Raw genomic sequence first — 12393 nt, 5'->3', positions numbered from 1 at the left:
AACCCGAAATAGAAGCATTTAGTCAGTTCGTGTTTAGCTATGCAAGCGTAATTCTGTGCCATTGCGTTCCAAAATGTGTCAGACCACAATTCATAATGCTACGCATATACAAATTATGTTCTCAGCGTGGCCACCTGGAGGACTGTAACAAACTTTTTTTGTAATTTTTTTTTTTTCAGGTCAACTATTGTAATGATAGAGCAACATTTTAAAGAGAATGTTCTTGAGCAAGTAAGTGAAACTTGATATGTTAATAGGAGGCTACCTGGCACAGACTTTTGGAGGTACCTCTGTTGCCACACTGCAAAACAATCTATTTTTAATGAGTATTTTTGTCTAATTTTCCAGTAAAAATATCAAGCAGATTTTGCAGCGGATTCAAAGTTCGTTTTGATCTATGAACATATGAATTTGCTGCGTTGACCAATATAAGCCGCTTGGTTTGGAAGTGACTTCTGAGTAAGTGGTTCTTCATCCATCACTACACTGTTGACAATATGCCCGCAAAAGATTGCAGATGTTTTGCTAATGTTCTGCCTCAAAATTGCATAGGGTTTCAAATAATGTGACTTTAATATGAGTGTATTTTGTACTTGTTTTAAGTAAAAATTAGTTAAAAACCAAAATCTACCAGTGCAGTATGTCAAAATACAATCATATTCAACATAGAATCTTTTAAAAGATCTTGAAGGATTAGTTCACTTTCAAATGAAAATTACCCCAAGCTTTACTCACCCTCAAGCCATCCTAGGTGTATATGACTTTCTTCTTTCTGGTGAACACAGTCGGAGAAATATGAATAAATATCCTGACGCATCCGAGTTTTATAATGACAATGAGTGGGATCAACGAGTATGCAGCTGAAGAAAATGTCTCCATCCACATCCATACATCATAAACACAGCTCCGGGGGGTTAATAAAGGCCTTCTGAAGCAAAGCGATGCATCTGTGTAAAAAAAAAAAAAAAAAACATATTTAACAGGTTATGAAGTAAAATATCTAGCTTCCACTAGACCGCCTTCCATATTCAAGTTACGAAGAAAGTGTAAACTGGCGTCACGTCAGTTAAGTTTTTTCCGTAAGTTAAATAGGGAAGGTGTGGGATGTAGCGTAAGCTTTTTGAACTGTGAGAGTTTAACACTTTATTCGTGAGTAGAATACGGAAGGCGGGCTGGTGGAAGCTAGATATTTTACTTCATAGCTTGTTAAATATGGATATATATTTTACACAAACGCATCGCTTTGCTTCAGAAGGCGTTTGCTAACCCTCCCGGAGCCGTGTGGAGTATGTTTATGATGGATGGATGTGGATGGAGACACTTTCTTCAGCTCATACTCATTGATCCCGCTCACTGCCATTATAAAGCTTGGATGCGTTAGGATATTTATTAATATATCTCCGATTGTGTTCATCAGAATGAAGAAAGGACGAGGATGGCTTGAGGGTGAGTAAAGCTTGGGCTAATTTTCATTTGAAAGTGAACTAATCCTTTAAAGGTTCATTGAAGTGCCTTGAAACACGCAGGATTATTCCTCTTTTTTTTAAATAGTCAATAGCATTTTGTTTATATATCAAAGCTTGGCAAGGGGTACGTTTCCCAAAAGCATCGTTAGCCAAGTTTTGTCGCAAGTTCCATTGAACTCACGACGGAACTTGCGACCGTAGTTGGATTTGGGAAACGCACCCCAGAGCCGCTGAGCAGCAGTTTTCTCCTAATCTCTTACTGTTTCTCCTCCAAATCTTCTCTATATCACTTTAAAATGTAGCATTCTGTGCAGAATTCAAATGAGTCCTATAATTTTTGTGGTCTGTGCCGACTTGTGCATATGATCCACCCTGTGCTATCGTGTCTCTGGAGCAGACTGTGTGCGCACTGCGGTGGTTCGCGTGCCCCAAAGAAAACATATTTAGAAGCTGAAATGCAGTGTGATGTCATAAAAATCATTAATCCATATTGGCAGAAATGAGATAACTTTTAAATGCGAATTTTGTCAATGTTTTGGAGCACACTAGCTTATATCATATTCGTACTAAAAGCCAAAAAACTTGCATGAGGACTTTAATTTCTTATTCTTATAAGATATTTTTACTAAGTCAAAGACTAATTAAAAACTTGTTAAGAAATAATTTTCCTCAGAGGATTACTACAGGACGTGTGTTCAAAAGGAATGCGAGCTTGCAATGCATTGCCCAGTGTTCATTTTTTTAAATGCTAACCCTAACCCTTTTAAATAATTTATTTTTCATTTGCAACCTATTCTATAGAAAACATTATGAATGGATACTTTACATTTTCGATTTTTCAGCATTCATCTTTGCTATTTTGTGCTGTTCATCAGATCTTGCTGGTAAGAGGCCAGCTGGATGGATCAAAGGACAGAACAAGATTCTGAACACCACCTGCACTGACAAAGAAAACATCTATTTATCAGTTTCTGCTTAGTTTATCCTAAACGGCTCTCGGCGTTATTCATTGTCTGAGGTTCTTTCAAGTCGCCTTCACCTTCTCACATAGATACACTTGAGCAGGAGACATAACATTGCTCCAATCAGTTTACAGCTTCCTGTTAATGAATCCAACCAGTCAGAGCTGAAGACTCTATAGAAGTTTGAGGTGCTCTCTGGTTGGCTAATGGTGTTCGTCGAGAGCTGTTCATTCACTGCTTTCTTGGCCTCGCACCATCTTGTCAATTTGGCTGAGGATTGTCTCCCGCTTTCAAACAAAATCAAAAGGCCTGAAAGCCAAGTGGTTTGTTAGCTGTATGTTGAAGCGATACTATTCTGCACTCCTCATTTAGATGGTCAAGGAATCTGACACAAAGCACGCATGGAGCCCGTGTAAGCGTTACAGCTTCTCGTTCTGGCTCGCTCTCCGCACCCTTAGCTCTCTTCACACTGCACCAAATGAATGGACGGCTCTGATGTGATCTTTGCTGTTAGCTGGGAAACGAGGATGCAGAATGGCCATTATAAGAGTGAAGAACTGCAGAAAGAAGAAAGAGAGAGGAGAAAGATGAAGCTAGTCTGCTTGCACTGGAAGATGAACGTATTATGAATAATGCCTCTATTTTTCCATCCAATTCCCAATTCCATCTCTCAGCCCATTGTCGCGGTCGCCCCATTACTGCTTCAGTTTTCATCCCCAAATTTGATATTGGGGAATTGATCTCGTATTTATTTAAAATAAGATTATGTCTTTATTGAAATAGATTTCTTTTCTCTCCAGTCTGATCCAATGAGATGAAAGGAAATTACTGAGAACACGCCCATCTATCATGTCATCCCAAGTCCGATGTATTTATTTGCAACTTCATTTGAGTAATAAATGAACACTTGTAACCCATAAAGCATTAGTTAGGATGTTTTCTTTCCTTATTTGTGAAGAACAGGTCTTATCAGCATGCAAATTAATGTTTTAAAGCTGTGTGTTCTGACAGATGCCACACGCAGGGTTATTACTTTATTATATTTATCATTACTTATATAAAATAAACATTAACTGAAATAAAAATTTTCAAACAATATTTCTCATTTCCATGTACTGAAATAATTAAAATTAAAATGTAGAAAATTATTTTTCTTTCTTTATGATGATTAGATTTTTTTTTTTAAATATGAGGTGGTATGTTCCCTCTCAATTTGAATTGGCATAACGCTTCTGTGTGCATCTTTTCAGATCATTATAATAACCCATCTCATCTGCTGAAATGGCTGGTGACTTGTGACTGAGTCCAGATGGATGATATAAAATGCTACAAGATGGCTGATAGCACAGTAACCATTTATCTCACTCTCATTTTAATTCTTGCTTATGTTTCATTCCTCCGTTTTTCTTTTCCCTGCTACTTTGCATGATGAAGAAATCCCAGTGTGGCATAATGTAAGACATAATCACTTTATCTGGAGCTGGTTTCAGACAAGAACATGTCCACTTTCCTCTGCCATTTCAACAAGGACAGCTGGCACAGCTCCAAAAGATAATTTGACCCCAGAGAATAGAGGATAGAGCGAGCGAGAGAGAGAGAATGCATGTATGCATGCCCTGCCAATCAGTTCAGCTTCTCTTTTACATGCCGTAAAGAGCAGCACATCAACACAGATTCCTAAGCCAGCCATCTCTGCTCCTAATGGACGTGTTTGTGAGGAAATGAATAGCTCTTCTTTTCCATTAAGTGTATTGGAGGAATTAGTAGTTTGAGCGTAGCCACTGCAAATCATGTTATATAAAAGTTCCATCTCTAATGCATTTAACTTTTCCCCCTCTTTCCTCACCATAGATGGGAATAATTTGTAACAGATGAGGCCTAAACTTTGGAGAGAGAGGTAGATGTCATGCTTTCTGGAATTTACATTTTCTGGATCTAGTTTTGCTGTCTGAAACTGGAGTCAACGGCCAACTGAAGCACTCTGGCTTTAGTTTTTCGTAAGTCTGAACAATTATACGATTTTTCTTTGTCCTCCAGATGGTTGATGGGTTTTTCATTTGCCCCAGCTTTGTTTAATGATAGCACAGATGTTATTGCTCCATTCTGTAACCCACCTCTATGTCTTGTTTTCTTCATTTTTGTGATGTCATCACTGTAGTTAGAATCTATGTTCTGTGCCTCAATTAAAAGGGAAAATTATTTCATCATTTACTCACCCTCATTCTATTAGCAACCTATATTACATTCTGTGAAGCACAAAAGGAGAAATGTTGAACAATGCACTGGCCACTCTTTTCCATATAACGAATGCCTAAAAGTGTTGAAAAAGTGCTGAAAAAGTAGCTTTTTAAAGACACTATATTTGAATGGATGCAGATAATGAAAATGCATTTAATTGATAAGATAATGAACATAATGTTCCCGATCAAATGAAAAATTGTGTGATTTCAGCCCCTTTCACTCTAAAAAATGCTGGGTTGTTTCAACCCAAGTTTGGGTCAAAAATGGACAAACCCAACCACTGGGTTAAATTTTTAACTGCATTTTTTAACCCAACGGTAGGGTTTGTCCATATTTGACCCAAATTTTAGAGTGTTGTGTAAACAAGTGTTATTTGTATTACAATTTATATTATTATAGTATGTATTCATATTTTGAATTAGCTTTTGTTTTTATATTTTTCTTTTTAATTTTAGATTAAGTAATTATGTGCTGTTGTCATCATTATTGTTTCTGTTTAGCTTTTATTTTCATTTAAGTTTTAGTCATTTTAGTAATTCAACTTATTTCAATTCTAATTTTAATTTCAAGATTTCATCTAATACTTTTATTTTATTTAAGCTTTAGTTTAATTTTAAAAAACTGAAATTTAATTTAGTTTAAGTAGGTTAGTTAACAAAAACAGCACTGATGCAAACTGTACAAAAATGTACAGCATTTTTAATCCTGTTAAGTCTTTAGATATACAACAAAGGTGCATAAACTTAAAAAAACTATTTAACTCCACATTTAGACATACACTCGCAAACTTCCCTAATCACTTCCTCTTGGGGGAATCCCCGTCGCCATTTTGAAGTGCATTCAACTTCATCAAGTGGGCGAGTGAAGTTTATTTATTTGAAGTTTATTTGACCCCTTGATTTTGACAGAGGGAGTGAGTTTACTCAATATGTACAGTTCTGGCAGATCCATAGACCACAATGTAAAACAATTTTGACGTTGCAGTGTTCTGAGACATGCGCTTAGGACTGCACATGCACACTGACTGGTCTAGCCTGAAAAATAAGCTTTTTTAATGCTATTTGAGCATAAGAAACAACATTTGTGGGACAGTTCATGTCAGATTTTGTTGCTGTTATTTAATTGTGAGTTTTGGAAGATTTTTAGGATTTCCCCATTCAAGTAGATACTTGGTAGCGTTGCAAATATGGCCGCCGAGTGAACAGATCTTCCTTTTGATATAAGTTGCCCTATACCATACTAGATGGCTAATTTGGCTTTCCAGATATACAGTAGAAGCTAATCTTACAGTTTAGTAGGCCAGAGAAATCTACTGTGTGAAAGATTCAGAAGCTCTAACTGTACATATGAGGAACAAATTTCTGACACAAAGTTCAGATGCTGTCCTCAATTCCCCACTTGTTTATCAAAAGTTACATTGTTCTCTCCCAGCGCTACAAAAAAACTATGCTAATAGTTCTCCTTACAAACTGGGTCACCTTCATCCGTCAGTAAGCGTACCTCTCAGTCACCACTTATAGAGATCAGTACCTCTCTGTACTGAGTGTGCAGGGCGGGACTGTCAGCAACATCTGACAGATGCAGCGTTTCGTCGCGCAGCTGCGACACGTCGCGTGGTTCCCTCCGTGTGATCAAAGCCACGTGATGAGTTCTGGTGTCAGGCCGCAGCGTCCCGTGGTCCCTACAGTGAGACTGGAGGAGCGCAGGGAGTTTTTGTGCCATCACATCTTGCCTGTCAGGCTGCAGCCCGGCTGATGCTTCGGATTGATTCGCTATACAATGTGTTTGGCACTATTGATGTTTTATTAAGCTTGTCGGGAGTTTCTAGGAAGCCCTGTTTGAGTGTGGGTGGAGATGCTGAGGAATGTTGGCTCCCATTAGTGACTAAGACCATCATGAGACTGTCACATCAGATCATCAGCTAAAACAGCTGAGACATGTCCCACCTCACTGTAGGCAGCAGCCATGATGTCTGGATAGTGGAAGTGGAAGGCAGTCATTTGTAAGAATCAGACTGTTGATGCGTACAATAATTTACTTGTAGGATGTATTGCTTTGCTAATGATCATTATGAACAGCTGTATAAATATTCCTGCCCGGACGGACTGAGGGTTAATTGGAAGAATATAGTCACTATGTGAACTAATAAAAAAAAAGGTTTTAAAGGGTTAGTTCACCAAAAAATGAAAATTCTGTCATTAATTATTCACCTTCATGTTGTTACGAGGCTCTCATTCATGTTCAGAACACAAATGAAGATCTTTTTGATGAAATTTGAGGGATTTCTATCCATCCTTTGCAACTGGAACTTTGAAGCTTCAAAAAGTTCATAAAGAGATCGTAAAACTAATCCATATGGATTGAGTGGTGTAGTCCAAATTTTTTGAAGAGACTCAATCGCTTTATATGATGAACATTTAAAGGGTTAGTTCACTCACCCTCATTCGTTCTTCTTCGGAACACAAATTAAGATATTTTTGATGAAATCCGATCAAATGCCCATATTTAAACAGTTCATGTGACTACAGTGGTTCAACCTTAATGTTATGAGGCAACAAGAATATTTTTTGTGCGCCAAAAAAAAAAAAAAACACAAAATAAAAACTTTATTCAAAAATATTTATTGACAGCCATATTTAGGGATTTCAAAACACTACTTCATGGAGCATGTATCAAACTGCCAAAGTCATGTTAACGATTGAAGTTTCGAAACGTTTCGAAACACTTATGACATAACAAAGCCTCGTTTACTGAAATCACGTGACTTTGGCATGCTCCGATCCACTGATTCGAAACAAAAGATTTGTAAAGCTTCAAATTAATTACCTAATGATCTTAAATTAATTATCACTAATCATCTTTGTATGTAATTATTTCTCCATTTAGAAATCTATAGCAAGTATTCTCTCTCTCTCTCTCTCTGTGTGTGTGTGTGTGTGTGTGTGTGTGTGTGTGTGTGTGTGTGTGTTCTCTGCGACAGTCTTCTGCAGGCAAGCTGAGATGCCTTGGAGGAGGCACCGAGGACCCTTAGAGCTCAGCCAGATGAGAAGGAGGCCAAGCAGTCATGGTTAAAGGTAAAAGTAATCTGTCACCAGCTCTGTCAGCACTGACTTCACTTATAACAACGTTAAATGTGGGGGGATCTGATCTCTGTCTGATCTCTTAAATGTATCTGTTGCTGATATATTTTTTCATTTCATTTTTTAAATCCTAAGCTATATATGTTTGCTTTGAGATATGCCAGCAAACTTGAAAAGCTGCTATATTTTTCTCACAGTTGTTATCAGGTGAATGTCTCGACATTCAGTAAATATGTTTACATTGCCACACGCATCCAGATGATATCAGTAAATTTTGCCTTTGCATTTTTACATCGTCTGCTGTCACAAAAAGAAGGTGGTGTGGCACATATGTTAGTCATTTCACCCTGTAGCTCGTGTATAATTGGTTAAACTGATTGTGTTACATCTCACCCCATGTTACAGCACTCCCCCGGTTCCTGTGTGCATATGCAAAAGAGTTAATGAGCCGCAAGGTCACAGTGCTGCCCTCTACTAGGCCATCCTTCATTTCGCCTTCACTGTTCTTTGCCTGCTCTGATTGGCTGGGAGGATTCATGAGGCTTGTATTGCATTTCATCACTGTTAATGCACCAAGAGTTAATGAACTTCTCTTTCTTTGCTTGCTCTATCACTCAGGCCATCCACAGTCACTCTTCTAATCAGCAACCACTTCTTAATCAGCTATGAGGTCGTCTGGAGGTGGACGAGTGAGTACCCAATTCTGACACATAGACTTTGGTCACGTATGCACTTTACATCAATGCATGTACGTAAAACACTTCACTCATTCCTTCAGTTTCAGGTAATTATTCAGCCTGACCCCTCTCCTTCTTTAAAGGGATATTTTAAAGATGCCATTTCAAACCTGTATGACTGTGGTGAGGTTTAGACTTCGGTCAAGATTAATGATCATGGATGGATGGATGGATGGATGGATGGATGGATGGATGGATGGATGGATGGATGGATAGATAGATAGATAGATAGATAGATAGATAGATAGATAGATAGATAGATAGATAGATAGATAGATAGATAGATAGATAGATAGATAGATAGATAGATAGATAGATAGATAGTTGAAGATGCTGACTTGTCATTTCCGCAGAAGTGAACGTGCCTATATGCATGTTTCATACAGATTACATTACCTGAAAATATTTGTTTTCCATTTGAATTGGTTCATTTAAAAGTAGACATTTTGCTTTCTGTAGATATATTTTTCATGTCTGTGAGGCAAGTTTACATGGAGGTTTGGTTCTTTTTTTTTTCTCCTTTTTCTTTTTTGGTGCGCTCAAGTTCACAGAGAGAGATGTGCAGAAAGCACACCCTGTTTGCTTTCAATACTTTACGTTTTGATGTTACTGTGAGTGCGCACGAATAAAAGTAGACTATTCACAGATTCAAAACATGTATTACTCTTATCTGTATGACCCAAAATGACAGAGTATTTTAAGTGCAAGTGATCACGCCGGCGCCTCCATGTTAGCTGTCATGCAGTAAGCGCGCTACTATTCAGTTTTCACACTCCGCACAAACACTTGAATAGCTTACATTTTTCTAGTTTAACGTTAAAGCAAACAAACAGATAAAGTTGCTACTATTTACATGTTTCATGTGATAAGCCATATTTGAAGTCGATGAATGAAAGGCGAGTGTTTGGATGTCCTGCCCGATGTACTGTAATTACCACATAGAGCAGCTGTTAATGATCTGTCCGTCACAGACCGCGTGACTTTGTCACTTCCTGTGGATGTTTTTCCCTGCAACTAATACAATTTTGGTTAACTAAGTCTCTTCTCATCGACTAACGGTTAGTTGACTATTAGGAGGCAGCCTTATTGTCCATACATATTTCAATGTTAGGACAAAAAAACAATATTTTTGATGTTATTTATTTTATGTTTTATAATTTTTAGGTGGACTGTCCCTTTAAAGCCTCATCACAGGCTTTGCAACCCCATCTGTCCATCAAAAAAAGAAGTCACATTCATAAATAATGAAGAGCCGTAGCTCCGGAGGAAATAAAGGCCGATAAAATTCCAAACTAATACTTCCCAGCCTCTGTCGAGCATCATTAATCAACGACAGCTCCTCTATTAGTTTCATTAAGAGAATAGAAGATTAAAAAGAGTGATGTGATGAGATAGAAAACCTGCCTCCAGCCGTGACCCACCTAAAGCCTGACCCCTCATTAGGACTCATGAACTGCCCTCTGTGCATGTTTAATGACCCACCTGGGTTTGTGTTCATACCCCACTCGTTTGCGTTGCCTCTGATTGGCTTCAGATGCAGCGCCCGGCTGTCAGTCAGTTTAATGATGGAGTTTGACGGCAAGATGAATAGTTCCCTTGTCTATTTTAATAATTGCCAATACGGTATTCATATAAATCTGTCGATCCTATGTGGATAAAAGCGAATATAATAATCTAAATTGAGCCGATAAGGGCAGTTGAAGGAAACGCCTGCCTTTCTTTCTAAATTTTCTTTTTCATTACTTGTGGTTCAAATACAGCTTGTATGCGCGTGTATACGTGAGCTGAGATAAGTCACATTATTTGCATGGGTGTCAGTCCTGGACTCATATATCAGTATAATATCATTATGCAATTTTAAAATCTCAATCCTGCCACTTCCATAAAAGCACTGGGAAAGGAGGTAGCGTGACGTGAGGCTGTTATTAGATGTCTTTAAGGCTTGTCCTGTTGTCAGACTATATATCCAATGGTTCATTCATTTTTTATATCTATGCAAATGAAAATTCCTATATTTGAGTACCGCCTGAATTAGCTACTAAAATTAGCCTCTAATCGGCACCTTTATTGGAACCAATGAATTATGGATGAGACACTCAGGGGCGTCCAGATCTGACCGTATATGTTGTGGTCATCTCTAAGCGGTCTCAGCTGGCTTGTTCAAAACAAGGGCAGCTGGCACACTCCGAAATTATGCTTTGCTACACTGTATTGTTTTATATTGAGAATTCTTGGAAAACAAAACAATTACAGCACAAATAATAGAATCATGCAAATACAACGTCATATAATGTCACCTCAACATATGTAGAAGTCATGCAAATGCCTTGTTGAAAAATATCCTTCATGAATGTGTTGAAATGGACAAATTGCTACATCCCATAATGTTATTTGCAAATCGTGAAACCTAGCTGAAGTTTAATAGTCGCTGATTAGAGTGACAGCATGTGTTAGGGAACTGTTCCGACACAGACGGCTGTGTGTGAAAGCTCATCTCGTCTTCCGCCTTCCCCTAACAGCTGCCTCCACCAGCACACGCCTGCAACAATTTGTCAACAGTCAGCAAAATGCTGTTAAATCAAGCCGCAATTATCTGCTCTTAATTAGCAAACGGAAAACGATTACAAGCGTGGATTACTCTAAACACAACACCAGACGCTCAGACACCAGAAAGCATCAGCCGCCTCATAATCCAGTCAAGTTGTCAACAGATCACAGGCTAATTAGTGAAATTACAGGGCCCCTGATTGGGATTTGGAAATGGAGAGGCACGTGGTGAGGTTTAGTGGCTTCGGTCAGGATGAGTGATCATCCCAGATGAGAAGTGTCAAATATATTATATCTTGAATAAACATGGTTTGCACAAGTCTAGTGAATTTTAGCCTTTAATTTTAATGCCTTCTGAGATTTTTGTGTTTAAAGAGTAGTGGCTTTTCCTTAAAGGGATATTTCACCCAAAAATATGGAATTACGTTAGGTTCCTGTGACGGTTAGGTTTAGGTATAGCTGATGGGCCCCATTGACTTCCATCTTCAATAGTATGGAAAAAAAAAATCATCAACTGTTTGGTGAGCCATATTTTTCAGCCCTTTCCAAATCTGTTTTTTATCTGTTTATTCTGTTCTTTTTTATCTGTTTATTCTGTTCTTTCATAGCTTGTCTGTAACAAAAGTTATGGTTATCTGAAGTCGGCTGATCGCTCTGATTTTCAGGAATGGAATTTTGAGAAAAACAGGATTAAATAACTGTCACACCCTTTTTTCGCATAGACATGAAAATGCACTATCCAAACATGAATGGTTGTAATTCAAAAAGCTTTGGGGATATAGACCTAAGCTTGGTCTTGTTTTAAAGAAGACACTTGTCAGATTATTGTAGAAGTGAATTAAATTATGAAAGTGAAATAAATAAAAAAAGTTATAGAAGTTTAAGTTTATGAAAATGTAAAAATATAATTGTTTATATTTTATAATAATATATTATAAAAGCATGTTTTACTCTTAAACTGCAAGAAAATAAAAGCCAAAAATGTCAACATTCCAAATTTTAGGTTGAAATATTTAAAAATGAGCTTTCAGTAAGATTTTGTTTGGGCGCAGTACCAAATTTTTCACTAGATGACACCCAAGCTCCATATCCTACCATTTAAGGGCGCCTCCATTTGTTTGAGTAATCTGAACCATATATTTCCATATTTTCATACATTTTATGAAGTAGACATCCTATTCAGAAGTAGTATAGGCAGTTTGGCAGTATTTGGTTTGAATTCAACCTCTAATAAACATAATTAGAACATGTCTGTTCATTATAGCTCCGTTGTTCACTTGTGCTCTGCTAGGTGTGTTCTTAAACAGTAACGTTAGAGAAAGACAGCCTTTCCACTATAAATTGCTATTTTGTCTGCACT

Source organism: Chanodichthys erythropterus, chromosome 23 (genome assembly GCF_024489055.1).
Source record: "Chanodichthys erythropterus isolate Z2021 chromosome 23, ASM2448905v1, whole genome shotgun sequence".
In the NCBI taxonomy this organism is placed as follows: Eukaryota; Metazoa; Chordata; class Actinopteri; order Cypriniformes; family Xenocyprididae; genus Chanodichthys; species Chanodichthys erythropterus.
This window is presented reverse-complemented; position numbering follows the sequence as displayed.